Here is a 16,994-nt window from a genome sequence, read left to right as displayed (position 1 = left end):
CTCCACCAGCCAGCACAGCATCTCATTCATGGTGCCCAGATCTCCTGCTTTTGCGCAGGTCCCATCTCAGGTATTCTCAGCTGAGGGAGTTACTGCTCCTGGCCGAGCCTCAACAGGTCGTACAGTTGCCAACTTTCATGTGGTAAATAAGTACCCTGACTTCCATAATAAGCCAGACATCAAGCTAATCCCATTTCAAAACAAGGCCAAAATAAACCAATTCCTAAGAACCCCCCCCCTCCGGCCTGCAGTCTGGGTCTGGGGGGGGTCCACTGTGCACCCCTGACTCTTCCCCCTGCCATTTGCCCCTGCTTGCCAGGAGCCGATCAAAAAAAAGAAACAAGCCAAAAACTAGCCAACAAGCAACTCACAAGCGAATTAAACCAATAACAAGCCCAATTTCTGCATTTTTCCCCACGGGTTTGGCATGACTCAGAGGGCACCTCTGTCTCTAGCCAGTTATCTGCACTCGTGGCCAGTTCAGGTGGGTTCACAATCGGAAACGTGCACCGGACTGTTTATCTTTCAGCAAGAGAGAGGGGTGTGTGTTCTTACATAGTTATACCATGAATTGCAGGCTTACAGCAAGAATAGGTTTCTCTGCAGCCCTCACTCCTCAGCCCAGGCTCACCTGAGTTACCATTGCTTCCTGTTTACTCCCCTTCTGTTCTCCCTATTACCTTGTTAGTCTAGTAATTGCTGCCCAGGTGCTCACAATCCCACCAACAGAAAGCATATAATTACCCTCAGCTGGGCCTGCAGTTGTCTTCAGGCTGCAGCACTCTCAGGAATCAGGGTGTTGCTAATGTGTGGAATCGGGGTTGCTTGTCACAGATGTTAATCTAGAACCTTCCCTGCTGAGGTCTCACCCACATGCTGTCCCTGGATGCTATTTAGGTTATGTCTATAGTAGCACTTTTGTCAGTCAGGGTGGGGGACACACATCCCTGACCGGCATAAGTTGCATCAACAGAAATGTCGGTGTGGACATTGCAATGTCATTGGGAGATGCTCTCCTGCCAATATAGCTACTGCTGCTCATGGGGGATGGTTTAATTATGCCGACAGGAGAACTCTCTTCTGTCCGCAGAGAGCAGCTACATGGGACCGTACAGTAGCACAGCTGCAGTGGTACAGCTGTATCACTGTAATGTCTCCAGTGTAGACATAGCCTTAGGGGTTATCAAGCTTCTGGCTGGTAAGTGTTTGGTAAGTATGAACCCACAAAGGGTATATCAACACTAGTGACTGTACACATATCTACGTGTGTGATTGTGCCAGAACTCCCCTATTGCCCACACCTAAACCCCAAAAGCATGGGTGAGTAAGCTAGCATGCATGAGGGGAGTGGATAAATATGCCTGTGGCATACCCATGCTAGGCTGCAGTGTGGATGGGTGTAAGTTGAGTGTACCAGAACTCAAATTTCAATAGACCTCCACCTCCATTCCCTCAATGCACTGAACCCTTTTCTTCCTGAACCTTACCTAATCTACAAAGGTCCCTATCCCCCATTTTCACTGGTGGTAGCAAGCTGCACTGACCACATGAGACCAGCTTTCCATTGTACTCTTTACAGACCAATACAGCTGCCTGGCTTGCTAATACACCCAGGTGCTGATAGTGTGTGGTTGGAGTACGCCGTCCTCCATGCTTCCTCGTGGAGAAGCAGGAATATACACGTGCAATGGGAGGTTTCACAGAGGATGGAGCAGGCAGGCAATTATCAGACTCCAGCCCAGTGCTAGAAACGCATGGAGCACATGAGGCTCCTGTACAAGGATGAAAGACTCCAACAGTCATTCTGGGAAGGCTTGTCATATATGCCCCTTCTATGAGGAGCCTGACTGGATGCAATACAGAGCCTGAAGTGGCTCACAACCCCCTCCTTAACCCCACCGGCATTATGAGGGTCAAGGTGAGGAGGCAGCGGGGACCATGAAGGATACCCTGAAAGATTGGAGGAGGAGCAGCAGCATGTGATTTCACACCTGTACCCCCAGAGGAACCGGTTGAGGAAGCACTCCCCTGTCCCCATGGACCTCAAGCCACAGTAGGAATCAGAACCCAGGGTAAGTTACAGTGGACCCCACCATACCTCCAATATCCCCTCTTGCTCTGGTGCTACATACCTGATTTTATGACCCAGGACATTTGAAGCACTGTGCACTGACTTTTCCTCCCATAATAAAATGCCATGCACTGCTATGTTCACTGTGAGTTTAGACTGCCTTGCTGAAGCACTGTCACACCCCATCCCCTTACCAGACTCCTCCAACTTTCCCCACTCCATCCCACCCCAAACTGGTCCCCCAGCAAGAGACAGCTATAAATCAATGGTTTTGATTTCTGTTGAACCACTATTAGGCAGTGATGATCCCAGGGTCAAAAAGCAGGGAGAGGGGAGGGGAGGGGCAGGTTAGAAAGGTTTTGGTTGGAAATGAGACAGTTGTAGAAAATATACAGTTTGTCTAAAGTTAGTAGCAGCTAGCCTGTCTTTGGTCCCTTGAAAGATTACAGTTTCAGTGTGTATCCTCCCACCCACTTCATATGACCATCCTCTTACAAACAGAAGCTGGTGGGGTTAGGTTCAGGAAGAGGAAAGGAACTGAACCCTTTGGTTGTCTGAGGAAACGTTAGTCACAATAGTTCTCTTCTCCCTTGAAAGATTACCAATTTTTTTATGGTGTCTTTAATTTTAGTAGGGATTAGTGCTCCATAACAGCTGCTAAGTGCAATTAGCAGGGCTGACAGACTGATTTAAAAGAAATGGCTGCATACCCGGCCCTGCCCCCTCCAAGCAAACAGATATAAGGCCACCGAGAGATGGAGTACTCCCCATAAAAGGTTTGTAAACAAGTGTGAATAGTGAAGACAAAAGCATTGCCCAATACCTGCATTATGTCTTGGATGGCACCCTCCACACTAACCCAACCCAGTGGAGGAGCCCTGTTACAATTGTCTTTATGATGTGCAATGGAACAAATGGCTAAGGGGAAGAAACCCTCACAAAGATGTAGCCCCACAAGTATGTGCCAATAGTCCCTCGCGTTTTTCCAGCAGCTGTGGAGGGTGATGATGATGTCCCTCAGCACAGGCAGATGGATGTGGACACATCTTGGCACAAAAAGGGAGAAGACATCATCCCTGATGTCCCTTGCCTGTTGGGAACCGGGACCAGTATGCACAAGTAGGATCCGGAGACTTGTCCTGAGCCTGCTCAAGGTGGAAGCACTCCTCTTTACCCTCAAACATTATGGAGTGTGCAGCTGGCGATGATTATACAAATGGCTTTTGCCACATTGCCTATGCACTCATCCAGATCACCAGTCACAACGCTATTTCAGTCTACCAAACATGCGCTCCACAACCAGTCTCAGTTACTGAGCTTCTAACTGAATTCCTTTCTTTGAGGGCCATTGACATCAGAATACAGCTGCATGAGCCAAGGTAGGAGTGGGCATGTGAGGTCCCCCACAATGACAGTTGGCACACACCCCATTGAGAACAATAGCATATGGAGGAATAAAGTCCCTTCTCCTCCCATGAAGTACAGTCCTGATCTTCTCAGCACCCTGGCCTCATGAACCTTTTTGCTATTTCCCACATTTGTACTCATGAATCTGCCTCTGTGATCCACTGGGTCTTGTAGAAGGAGTGAAGAGTAACCTTTCTGATTCATATACTCACTTGCCCTTTGTAGTAGACAAATTATTGGGATATGAGTGCCATTGATGGCCCCTGCATAGTTCAATACCACATCCTGTCCAATCCAGATATTATTTCTGGAACTTTTCCTATGGCAACCACCCCTGGGTAGATCAGTATTAATTGCCTTCCAAACCTGCGCAACCTCAACACAGTGGAGTGGTCCAACCCCAAAGTGGTTTGTAGAAGACCTATAACTGTCTAGTGTTGCCAGCTTCCACAGGGCAACAGCCACCCATTTCTACACTAGTATGGCTTCCTTAACCAAGTGTTCTGTCGCTGGAGGTATGGTGCAAGCTTCTCACAAAGCTCCACAAAGGGCTCTTTCCACATTTGGAACTTCTGAAGTCACTGCTGGTCAGTCCACGTTTCCAAAACAATGTGATCCCACCACATCATGCTTCTTTTGCCCCTCCCTAGAGCATATCATGGCAATACCATCATTCAACATATCTGTACCCTGTAAGCTGAATGAATTGTTATTGACTCAATGTCAGCTGTCTTTGACCTGTCAGAAAGTTCTGCCCACATTCCAGCTAGCATCTCTCTGATGGCCTACTCCACTGCATAACCATGTGTCCAGAATAAGGAGCTGCTCCATGTCTTTCATCCAGAAATGGGTTAGAGGAGCATGCGTGAGCATGTATACAGCTGACAACTGAGTACGTGTGCCAACCTAGGCGAAGCCTTTGAGAAGGAATCTATCCCTTAACCTGCCTCCCTTTTGGGGTCCGCCTTACAAAAAACCTCCAGTGTCTACTTCTCATAGCTTCCTAAGTACTAACAATGCATATCCTGGATGATTTTTGTTTCACTGCTTTCCCAGGGTTCTGAACAGCAGAAGGGAAAAATTGACAAGGCATTCAGTTTTCACTCTACTGCAGTTAGGTAAAGCTATGAGCAGGTATAGAAGCACCAGAGCTGCCTCACTGTAGACTCCTGAAGATAGGACTGCAGCAGTATCCTCTTGGTTTACGTATGGAAGGTTATAAACATCTGAAAGAGGTAGTATCTTTTTCTTAGAGCTTAGATTCTGCTGAAGTTGAGGATATTCACCTGCAAAAGCTTCTTACTCCCAAGCCCTGCCTGAATCAGAACACTCGTTCGTTTTGTACAAGGGTCCTATCCATGAGAGTGAACAGCAACAGATATTTCAGTGAAAGGTGTGCAAGAAACTCCATACTGGATAAGTGTGGACTTAAAAGCTTCCAATAGCAAAGGCTTCTCAGCTCCAGACAGTTAGCTTTTTTATGCCCACACTGGAGTGGGGTGGCTTATGCTGCAATAAATCCAAATATAAGCTTTTGAAAGGGAGCTCTGATTGCCTGTCTTCCCCTCCCCTCCATCCACCAGTGTCCTGCTGACACTTGTTTCTGGTGTGGTTGTACAGCAGTGCTGGGTTGTTGGCATTTAATTCATTTTAAAAAGATATTATTGAAGCACTGACATCTTTTGTTAATGATTAACAGCTCCTGTAGTTAGCAAAACAGATATAAAAATAATAAACCACAACACATCTGATGCAATGGTACAAACCCGTCTATCTCACTTGATCACAATATTCATTCCTATGCTTTGAGGTGGGCATGCTACTGCCCTATAGCTATGTGAAATGGGAGTGAACACAGGGATCACATGGGTAAAATCATATGGTCTGTGACATGCAAAAGGTCACACTAGATGGTCATAATGGTTGCTTGAGGCCTTAAAATCTGTGAATTACTCCTTAGTGTGAGATAGACTGCTACCTTCCTACATAAAAAGGCAAGCACCCAAAGTGAATGATGGCCCAGCAATCTTGGATCCTCTCATGAATCTAGTTAAATTCAAATGCATCCTCAGAGAAAACCACACTAGACCAACAGGCCACAGAGATGATAATACGGTGAAACACGGACTGTATTCTGAGAACAGTGCTATGCACTAGTCCCTAACCATGCCCTCTCCCACCACTCCCCTCGCAGAGCACCATGGTTTTCTGAAGCTCCACAACAAATTAAACTAGAAGAAAAGAAACCTGAGTGACAAGAGCAAAAAGCCAAGGCAGAACCAATGTTTTCAGGTACATAAAAATTCCATTCCACAGCCGTGATAAAAGCAAAAGTACTTACCTTTTCCCTCTACCATGGAGACCATCATGGGCATCAGGATAGTGGGCACTGGCCATTACAACCAAGCAAATGTGTAGCTGGGTCTCCTTTCTCCTGGAGACAGCATTACTGTGGGAAGCTAAAGATAATCTTTGATGTAGCCACATGTGCACAAGATGGCAGGGGTTTCTAAATGGGAATCTACTCTTCTGTCTTTGTCTCCCCCACTTTTTTTTTTAAACCAGAGAGTCACCAACCTGTGTCAAGCAAAGCCCCTCCTTTTACCCCAACCTCCTTTCCTTGCAATTCCATCCTCTCTCACTGAGACGACAGGCTACAGGTACATTTTCACTGTGGGAGTTAATCCAGCTGTGGGACCTGGGTTAGCCTAGCCCAGTGGAGCGTCCACACTTGTAAGCCACACAAGTCATATCTGTATAGCCTCATCTACACTGGTGCTGAACTAATGTGGGTGAACTGCTAAGACTTCTTGGGCATATCCCACGTAGTACTTAGTGCTGTACTAAGCTGCACCACCTTATTAATTGTTTTGCGGTGTAGTGTGGGAAATGTTGTCTGTCCTTCCCGGGCCCCTGTTTGGAAGTGTTCTTAGCCTGCCAAGAAGTGCAAACGCTGCCTTTGATCATACTTGACTGACCTCATCACAAATCTCTCTCTTCTCCCAACAGCGCACAAGAGTCACTCCTGCAGCAAAGGTGCCCACTCTGCCCCTCCTCCCAGATTTTGACAACCTGCTTTGTGGATTGGTCCTGCTTTGAGCAGGGGGTTGGACTAGATGACCTCCTGAGGTCTCTTCCAACCCTGATATTCTATGAACCTACCTGGACAGCCATTCCACCTCAACTTGGGCCCTCCAACACAGGGCTTGGGGATGCGAGCAGCATCAAAACCTCCACAGATGGATGGCTCATTACAGAAGCAAGCAACATATGAAGTCCTTAGTCAAGGGCCTTTCTATAGTTCCACTCAAAAACAAAACAAAAAAACAAAAACAAAAAGGGGGGTGGGGACAGGGAGAGGAAATGAATGTTCCAGTTGATGTTTCTGTTTCTTGTTTAATGTCGATTTCCATTGCTGGATGCTGCATGATTATTTCCCCCTCATGTAACTGAACATAAGAGTGTTGTAGGGCAAGTGTGTGTGGGGGGGTATTTTACATTTATGCTCCAATAAACCTTTGGAGGAGGAAGAATGCATCAAAAGAATAAACGTGCAGAAATCATCAGCTCAGGAAGAGCTGAACACAAGCCAGGTAATTATCACAAGAACATGCACAAGCATTATTCTAAAATACCAAAGTCCGATTGTGTTCTAGCTTTAAAACAAGCTGTTTTAGAACATTCACACTTTTAACCTTTATTACCATGGAGTAGTGATGGAAATCCTCCAGGCAGCCTCTCACAGTGGGTCTTGTCCCCTTGTGCAGCTACTTGACACAGTGTATCAGCTTGGATCCTTCACAAGAAGATTTCACACCAAGGCATGGCAGAGGTCCTGCCAGTGCTGAGGGGTGACTTTCTTCTGACTGATGTGCTGATATCACTAGATCTCTCAGCAGACTTTGGTAAGATTGTATGATGCTGATGACACTTGTGAGATTTTTATGGGCTGAAATCGGCAGGACTACACTGAATCCTTTCACTCCTATTACACAGATCCCAGAGTTATGATAAGCACCTTTTCCTTGTCACCCTGACAGTGAGAAATCATGACATTCCACAAACTTCCATGACTCCACTATGCCAATAATTCTCGGTTTCACAATTCCTTCACTGATGCAGCCTTTGCCTTCACAATGACATCCGAATAACTGGATGGGCCTGTGATGTGTTTTGTCAGAGACCCCTTTGGGACTGTCACCTAACGTGCTGAGCCTGTTTTCCCTGTCAGCTTGGGACTCCAGAACCCTGCCTTGTTGAGCCAGACTAGTTAGCCTGCTGCAACACAGACCCAGGTCTGGTTCATGCCCCCAAAGCTGCAGACTTTAACCAAAAACTGCTCAGCAGGTCACCTATCTCCAGCACCCGGACACCCAGTTCCCAATGGGATTCCAAACCCCAAATAATTCCGTTTTACTCTGAGTAAAGCTTACACAGGGTAAACTCATACATTGTCCACCCTCTATAACATAGATAGAGAGATAAGCACAACTGTTTGCTCCCCAGGTATTAATCACTTACTCTAGGTTAATTAAGAAACACAAGTGATGTTATTAAGTATAATAAGTAGGATTTAAGTGGTTTCTAATAATAGACAGAACAAAGTAAGTCACCATGCAACATAAAGCAAGTCTAAGCCTAATACATTAAGAAACTGAATACAGGTAAATCTCACCCTCAGAGATGTTCCAATAAGCTTCTTTCACAGACTAGACTCCTTCCTAGTCTGGGCCCAATCCTTTTTTCCAGTACAGTCCTTGTTAGTTCCAGCAGACATTTTAGGGGAAAAGCAGGGGTTTTCACATGACTGGGACCTGTTCTCTTTGACCCCCTTTTATAAGTTTGGCACAAGGCAGGAATCTTTTGTCTCTCTGGATCCCCACCCCTTCTTCTAAATGGAAAAGCACCAGGTTTAAGATGGATTCGACCATTCTTCCTGGGCTGGCTTACCTAAACACAGGAAGGCTTGCAAGTAAACAGAGCCATTTACAACCAATTGTCCTAGTCAATGAAAGCCACCAAGATTCTAAATCAGGGGTCAGCAACCCTTGAGAAGTGGTGTGCCGAGTCTTCATTTATTCACTCTAATTTAAGGTTTCATGTGCCAGTAATACATGTTAATGTTTTTAGGTGGTATCTTTCTATAAGTCTTTAATATATAACTAAACTATTGTTGTATGTAAAGTAAATAAGATTTTTAAAATGTTTAAGAAGCTTCATTTAAAATTAAATTAAAATGCAGAGCCCCCCGGACCGGTGGCCAGGACCCAGGCAGTGTGAGTGCCACTGAAAATCAGCTCGTGTGCCGCCTTTGGCATGCATGCCACAGGTTGCCTACTCCTGTTCTAAATCATCATCAATGGCCCACACTTTGCATAATTACAATAGTACCTCAGAGTTATACTTTATCTTTCTAGCTTCAGATACGAGAATGATATGTACATACAAATAGGATGAACACAGTCAGTAGATTGTAAGCTTTGTAATGATGACCTACATAAAGCATATTCCAATTACATCATATTTACACTCATAAGCATATTTCCATAAAACATTATGGAGCGTAACATCACAGAGCCCACCATTCTCCTCTCACAACAGATGGATGATGAGCAGTTGGCTCATGTTCAACCTAGGAATGACAGATTTCAGTGAAGGGACAGGCATTGTGAAGAACTAGCCATTGCACTAACCTCATCAACAATGGAGGGCGTCAGACCACAAAGCAATATGGTGGTGCCTGGCTAGTCCTCACTACCCTGAAGTATGCTGACTGTCTTGTATAAGTGCAGTCCTAAAAAGAACAATCCTGGAGACAATAGTCTGTACTGTTTAGTTATTAGCAAAATTCACTCCCCACTAAAAGCTTTTTAGTTCTCCTTTCACACGTACGTATATGTAACTTCCCCTCACAGTGATTTGGAAAATGAACTCTCTTGGTACAAAAAATTCACAGTTGTGTCTAAGAAGAATAAAACTTGCTAGAAGAATAAGACCTGTGATTCAAGAGGCATCAGTTACCTATGTTTTATGGTACTTTTTTGTTAAAAAAAAACTTCCACTTCCTGTGGTTTCTACAGATCTGCTTAAAAAAAGAAAAAAAAGGCAAGGGAAATTCCAAGTAACCTGCCTCACTCATACCAGCAAGGGTTCTCATTTCAGAAAGGAGAAGTAACAAATCCTTCACTGTAAGATCAATGATTTAATGTGAGAATTCAAAGTACCACAATAGTAACACTTCCTATCACCATGTTGCTATGACAACTTCCACGGCCTTCCTGTGCTTTTAGATCTTCGGATGAAATTAGGGTGACCAGACAGCAAGTGTGAAAAATCAGGAGAGGGGGTGGGGAGTAATAGGAGCCTATATAAGAAAAAGACCCAAAAACTGGGACATCTGGTCACCCTAGATTAAACGGGCTAGTTAAGTACAGAGTATGAATTAGATTAAGTAGCCACCACTACATTGTTATCTTTCAAATCCCACCCTCTCTTTCATGATGCTTTCAAATCACTTTAGGAAAGCTGGTGTTTGTAACTATCTCATCACTGCTTTGTGCTTCCCCCATTCTGCTTGGTGTATCCACCCGTTGCCTGTCATATACTTAGACAGTAAGCTCTTGGGGCATTATGTATGCACATTGCCTAGCACAATGAGTCTCCTTGGGGACTTTGGGCTTTATCATGATACAAATTATTATAAATATCACAGTCATGACTGAAGTACATGTGGGGTTTTGAGTAGAGATTGTCTGAATTGTACTTCCTGCTCTTATGAGGAAAAGGCAGGTTAAGACACAACAACATGATTGACTACATTTTTAAATCATGGACAGAATCAGTACAAAATAAAAAAAGAGGGTGGTGGGCTAGATATGGTTGTCTCTTTATATAGGACATCTTTTCCCTTGCTCAGGTACATCAGTGGGGATGTAGATTAGGTACGTTTGGGGAAGTTTTGCTTCATGCTGGGAGTACAGCAGCTCTCCAGGAGTATATATCCCCTGGGTATTATGCTAACAAGCCTGTAAATAGGAGGGAGAAATACATGTACTGATTGTGCATTGTAACAATTAGTGTGATGAACACTGTGTGTGAGATACTATAGAAGCACTGAAGCAGAAGCCTGAAGTTTGTCTGATGCCTTGCATTTTTGTGGCTATAGGTGGAGGTTTTAAATCAAATGCTACCGCATACTATCTTTTTTTATATTAGCTATATTTTTTTAATATGTAGTTTAAAGAAGTATTGACCTGCGGTGGTAGGGATGGTAAGTTTTAAAAATATATCTTTACGATAAGTATATGAAATCATGACTGATTCCCCCCTGTGGTAAACTACTCTAATGAACCATTCTTATATTTAAAAAGAAACTTACCCACTTTCCAGTATTAAGCTGGTTAGGGATATTCTTAGTCACAAGGAGACCAGGGGTATGTGAGGGCTGTTACTCTACATAACAGAACCAAGTTCAAGGCCTATACACAAGAAACCTATGAAATCATGTTAATAGCTTACTGATGCTGAAAGTACATTAAAATAGGCTCTGAAAAGTTTACTTTGAATGACCACTATAGCCACTTTTCTAATGTTAACTTGAGCATTCAATTAGCAAAAAATACTAATCTAGAAGAATAGCTCCCATTATAGACTAATGTCCTGTAAACAGGTCTTAATTTTGAAACAGAGCATATTGCACAGTCAGTTGCAGGGTCAGGTCTAAGTCGAGAAGAGAACAAGCAGGAAGAGATGACTTCACACAGAGAACAGGTGGGCAATGAGGATGATAACATGATTATGTGGTGGGTTTGGAGAGCAATGGATGTGTTTTGAGGGCTACGCAGGGTTGTTTGAAATTTAGCTATGTAAATGACCATAGGTTATTAAACTTCTTTGCAGGAGTCAGCTTTGAGAAGAGCCCTCATCAAGCCTGATTACACAGTCCCACTATTGTGGTGAACTCTGTATTCAATAATAATAATAATAATAAAAATCCATCACAGCTCTTTGAGGGAAAAACAATGTTTTGTGAGCAGGATTCTGCACACAGTGTTTTGGCTAATGCGTTCCAGTCCATATAGGAACAGCCTTTCCTCTACAGTTTGTTTAGCTGAAGGAATGTCTAAACAACTCCTTTATTTTAAGTGAATTCAGGAGCCATCATTTAAGTCAGTCTGGATGATCTAGCACAATACATTTATACACTGCTATTCCCAGTTCATGGAATAAACAACAATAGGCAGAGCCTGGACACAAAATAGTCACTCAGCTTGACACATGAAGGCTGACTGTATGTGTATTTGTGCACTATACAAACCACTACATGCGCATAGCAGTGTATCACTATATAATTATTTACATAACCAACTACATCCAGTAGGCAGACATGGAATTTTCCCTTGCTTCATTATTGACTATCTATTAAATGACTGGGTTTTGATCAATCATGATCAAAAATCAGTACCTGCTTACTGGAGGGGATGGTTGTTTGTGCGTGCAAGAGTGAATGCTTTTATCACACACACACGTGAACCAATTTCAGCCTTGAACAAAGAGCAAGTAGCACAGACAATTCTCAGATGCCAATATAATCCACATGCTTTAACTGCAGCATTTGGCCCAAAGAAAGGTAAAGAAGCAGTGGGAAGGGGACATGGATGGTAGCTGGAATATCATCTCTCTGCACACGTGTGGAGGGCAGGGCAAGACAACACAACTCAGCTAAAAGTGCCCAGAAATATCCACAAACAGGGTGCGAGTGTAACAGTTTCTAGAAAAACTCAGTAGCTGCTTCTGAAACTGTTGAATGAGTTTTCACTGTGGACAATCTTCCTGGTGGGTCACACCCAGTTACCATTTAAGAGCTGAGCCAGTGGGAGGTGAAGGGGGAAGAAAGCTGTAAACACAGGAATTAAAGACAGCCCTGGGGACTCAGCAGCTGGATGCAGGACTACGCTTGGCAGTATTTTGAAAGGACTGAGATGCTGTCATTTCTCAAGCTGTGAAGAGTCTGGGCTACACACACTACATAGCATGGCCACTCTATAAAAACCAAGAAATCATCTCTGAAGGAACATCAGAGGGCAGTGAGTTTGTGTGTGTGCAAAAGGATAGAAGTGTAGATGTTATGTTGCAACTTATATTTGAATATATGTAACAGCAGTAAAGGCAGGAAGTCTGCCTGAGGAGCACCAATAGATTTAGAGCCTAACAGCTTTTGTTTAAAAGTTGTTCATAGTACAGTATTACAAATATTTACAACATTTTATACTATTGATAATGTTTTATCTGAGCATTATGTGTTTGTTTTACTAAGAAAGTATATGGTGCTCTCCCTTGGGAGTTGACTGGGAACTATTAACCTGGACTTATCAGGGTACATACATACAAAAGCCCAGAGCTTTAACTGGCTAATGCTTTCTGAAAAGACAGGATTCTAGCCTATATTTCAACAAAGAGTTAAGGTGGGGTGCAGTGCACGTAGGGTGGTGTAATAGAGTTATACTATTACCTCACTATCCCCTTGCACCAGCAATTCTGAGGCACTTATGTCTCCCCAAAGGCTTGTCTACAATTCAAAATGTTGGCAACTCCCTCCGTACAGCTTTAAAACTACACACAATGTCTTAACAGTGCACAGCTGTTCCAACACATTGTGAGTGACTGTATCCCACACAGTGCCTGTATGGGCAGAAAATGCAGATGTGGCAGCTGCAACAGTATATTTAGGTTGTTTTTTTTTTTTCCCGTCTACCCTTCAGTGACAGCTTTGACACCTCAGAGCACTGGCCTGGTTTAAAAACATAGGAATAGTTTTTTAGTTGCTTCTTGGGATTCACTGCAAAACACAGGACAAAGACCAGTGCTCAGTTAGCAGAAGGACACACTGACACACACAATTACTTTATCAGGGCTTGCCCCAGAATTGGAGGTACAGCCTCAGCAGTATTTTCTACCCTCCTGAGAGCTGCAAAGACAAAACTGGCATGGATCATTAGTTAAAGGACATTTTCCAAGTCAAATATTTTCCAAGTAAATTCACCTATTACCCTGTGGACCACAGACAGTCCATCCCAGAGGGGCCCTAATACAGCAAGTGGGGAGGTAGGTGGCACTCATTGGGTTGCATGGACAGCCCTGGATAGATATCCTCTGTTGACCACTTCCAGCCTTGGATCCTAAAGAGAACCACAATAGAAAAGGAAATTATTAGTTTAGCTAAAGAGAAAAGACAAAAAAATAAACAAAACAAGAACAGAGAAACCCAGTTAAAAAGTAGTTTATTATTTTCATTCATTTATTCAACAATTGTTTAATTTTAAGTTCTTTACCCTCTTATTTCCCTCCTCCTGTAGGTGGCAGCACTCATCAAAATACCCTCAAATTGCTAGCCATGGCCAGGCAACCCTCCACCATGAATCTGAAAGTGTGAAGGCGTCATAAGGAAAAGTCTCTGCCTTTTTGATGGACTATGGACCCTCGAGCAAGACAGAGCTATTCAAAGCAGGCAACAGAACAGGCACAAATGTTCCTCACGTACCATGGATGATGTACATTATCCACAGAGATGTGTGGGGCATTGTGGGAGAGATGCAACACTATACAGGACCCACAATACTTACAGGGGAAGTTGTATGTCGATCCATTGCACTGTGTGTACCTGAGATAGGGTACCTATGCAATAGTGCTGTGTAGCTGCACATCACACTTGTGCAAGTTGCAATGGTGCAATTCTCAAGCGTAGACCAGGCCTCAACAGAGAGTAAGTGGAACTTCTTTGAAAGGCGTTTGAAGGAAGAGGGGTGGAGTCAGGCCAGACTGAGGGCCAAGGGAGGGGTTTAAAAAAGAGTATTATTTGCATCAGGTCATTTATTAAGCTAAAGTCTGTAACTTTGACTAAAAAAGGCTTGCGAGGGAAGGCAGGCTTCCCCCTCCCACGAGATACACCCATCTAAAATTGAACATGGAATCCCCTAACCAGCCGTACGGTGACAGCTTTTGGGTTAGCTACAACTTTCAGTGGAAAAAGTGGATTTGCACATATACATCATCATAGACATGCCAAGAAAGGACCATGACTTATTCTGTGATTGACTTTTAGACTTCATTCTGTTCAGTACCTACACATCTATTAAATGGCAATAGAGGCAACTCCCACAGAATGTCAACTGTTACAACCTGTAACAGTGTCTGCAACACACAACTCGTGTAAACTGGCATTTCACTGGCCTTCCCTCACTATCGCTTTCACTATTAACTCCACCATTTATCCTAATCCTTGTTCTAGGCCTCAGTTTTCTAGGGCAACTGGATCTCCTTTAGAAATAATGAACAAAATAGTCATTTTTAAATTCATGGTACCCAGATGACTCTCTCAGGGAAAGTTTACTGGAGCCTCATCCTCCCTGAAATGGCAACAAAACTGTAAAACCACTTCCTTTTAGCACAGCTGAGGAAGTTTGAAGCTGCAGTGTTGCAAAACAGTGTAAAAACTCTCTTTTCCTCCTTGTGCTGTACTTTCTCATGTGCATTAAAACCCCATTGCCACGTACATTATGTGGTAACTGACTGGGAAATATTGGAACAGGAGAAGTGGCTTTCGCAGTTTAGGAAGGTGAGGTGATGGTACTTATCCCAGCCTTGGCATTCATTTCTGTTGCTGCATTTGTGCCCCTGGCTGTGATGAGGGTTCTTGCAATTTCAGCTGTGGTAAACAGCTACATTAGAAGCTGCAGCCTTACATTTTAAGTCTGGGGACTCCTTGTCGTTTGGGTCACTGGGGGTCTTTGATTTTGGAGAAATGCATGTGGGAAGGGCTTTGCAGAAAAGGGCTTTGCAGTTATGTGGTCTTTGAGGGTGGAGGGAGAGACTTTGGGGTAAAAATAGCCAGCAGTGGAGGTAGCTAGTAACATCCAGTAAAGAGAAGCAAAAAACATGGCTCCCTTGTTGGGGAAGAAGCATAGCGGCAGAGCAATGCATGTGGTTCTCACAGCATCTGGACAAAGGGACAAATAAGTGGGGGGAGGGCGTAAAGCTTCTTTTGTGCTTTCTCTGGATCTTTTGAGGATTTCCTGTTTGGGATTCTAAGTTGTTATACGACTGTCTACCAAGCAGGTGGTTTGGGCTTCGGCTTGGCTTTCAAAGTAGGTGCATATGCTATTCTGCACTCCACAGCCTCCAACTCCATGGAATCATATGTTAAGTGTTGAGACTACTTGCACTGGCAGAAGCATGTGAGTGCCTCTGCACTTTTCTGTTTACCACATTAACATCAGTAAGTGACTTCCCTTACCCCTCTACCTACCCACGAGGCCATTTAGTGCAATTATGTGATGGTTTTTGTCATAATTAGCTAGACTGAGCCATTAATATGACCTTGTGGACTTACCATAGGGCTGGGCTACTCATTAATTGTAATCCTAGGTTACCTCTGACATACACACACTGCATGGCTATGAACAAATCACTTTCTCTCTGTGCTTCAGTTTCTACCATTTGTTATAACATTTTCCTGCCTCACAGAGATAAATAAAGTTGGCAGAGTGCTTTGAAAAATGCGACGTGGTAAATATCATATGACTTGATCACAGTAAGGATGGAGAATCCCTGTCAGAACCTCTCCTGCTACCCAGCTCAGCAAATGCCTCACTGGGTTCTCATTACCAGCTATTTTTTGATATCTGCTCGGGCTGTCAAGCAAATTAAAAAAAATTAATTGCAATTAATTGCGGGATTAAAATATTAATTGTGCTGTTAAACAACAATAGAATACCATTTCTTTGAAACATTTGTGGATCTTTACTACATTTTCAAATATATTAATTTCAATTACAACAGAATACAAAGTATACAGTGCTCACTTTATATTTACTTTTATTACAAATATTTGCACTGTAAAAAACAAATAAATTGTATTTTCAATTCACCTCATACAAGTACTGTAGTGCAGTCTCTTTATCATGGAAGTTGAATTTACAAATGTAGAATTAATGTACAAAAGCCTGTATTCAAAAATACAACGTAAAACTTTAAAGCCTACAAGTCCACTCACTCCGACTTCTTGGTCAGTTAATTACTCAGACAAACAAGGTTGGTTACCATTTGCAGAAGATAATGCTGCCCACTTCTTGTTTACAATGTCACCTGAGTGTGAGCACAGGACTCTTGCATCGTTCAAATGCTTGATTCCTAGATACATGCCTTGACTCAACCTTCTATATTTCTTACAACCATGTATTTCCACATATGCATCTTCATAAAAAATAAAAATCAACAATTAAGCGATTCACATAAGAAGATCATTGTTATATAGAAAGAACAAGTGAGATTGCTAGCTCAACGGTTGAATGAAATTAAGATTTTAATCTTAACAGGGAAGAGCTATGAAGAGTCATTTAACGTGAAAGGCTATATGTCAGAATGTATATTCCCCCCTCCCCGTTATCATTAGAGTAATTAGTGTTTCATTGGTTGCAGATAATTCTGCAGGAGTTTGTACTATCCCTAATTAATGGGC

This window comes from Gopherus evgoodei, chromosome 5 (genome assembly GCF_007399415.2).
Source record: "Gopherus evgoodei ecotype Sinaloan lineage chromosome 5, rGopEvg1_v1.p, whole genome shotgun sequence".
NCBI classification, from domain to species: domain Eukaryota; kingdom Metazoa; phylum Chordata; order Testudines; family Testudinidae; genus Gopherus; species Gopherus evgoodei.
Note: the sequence above shows the minus strand (reverse complement) of the source record.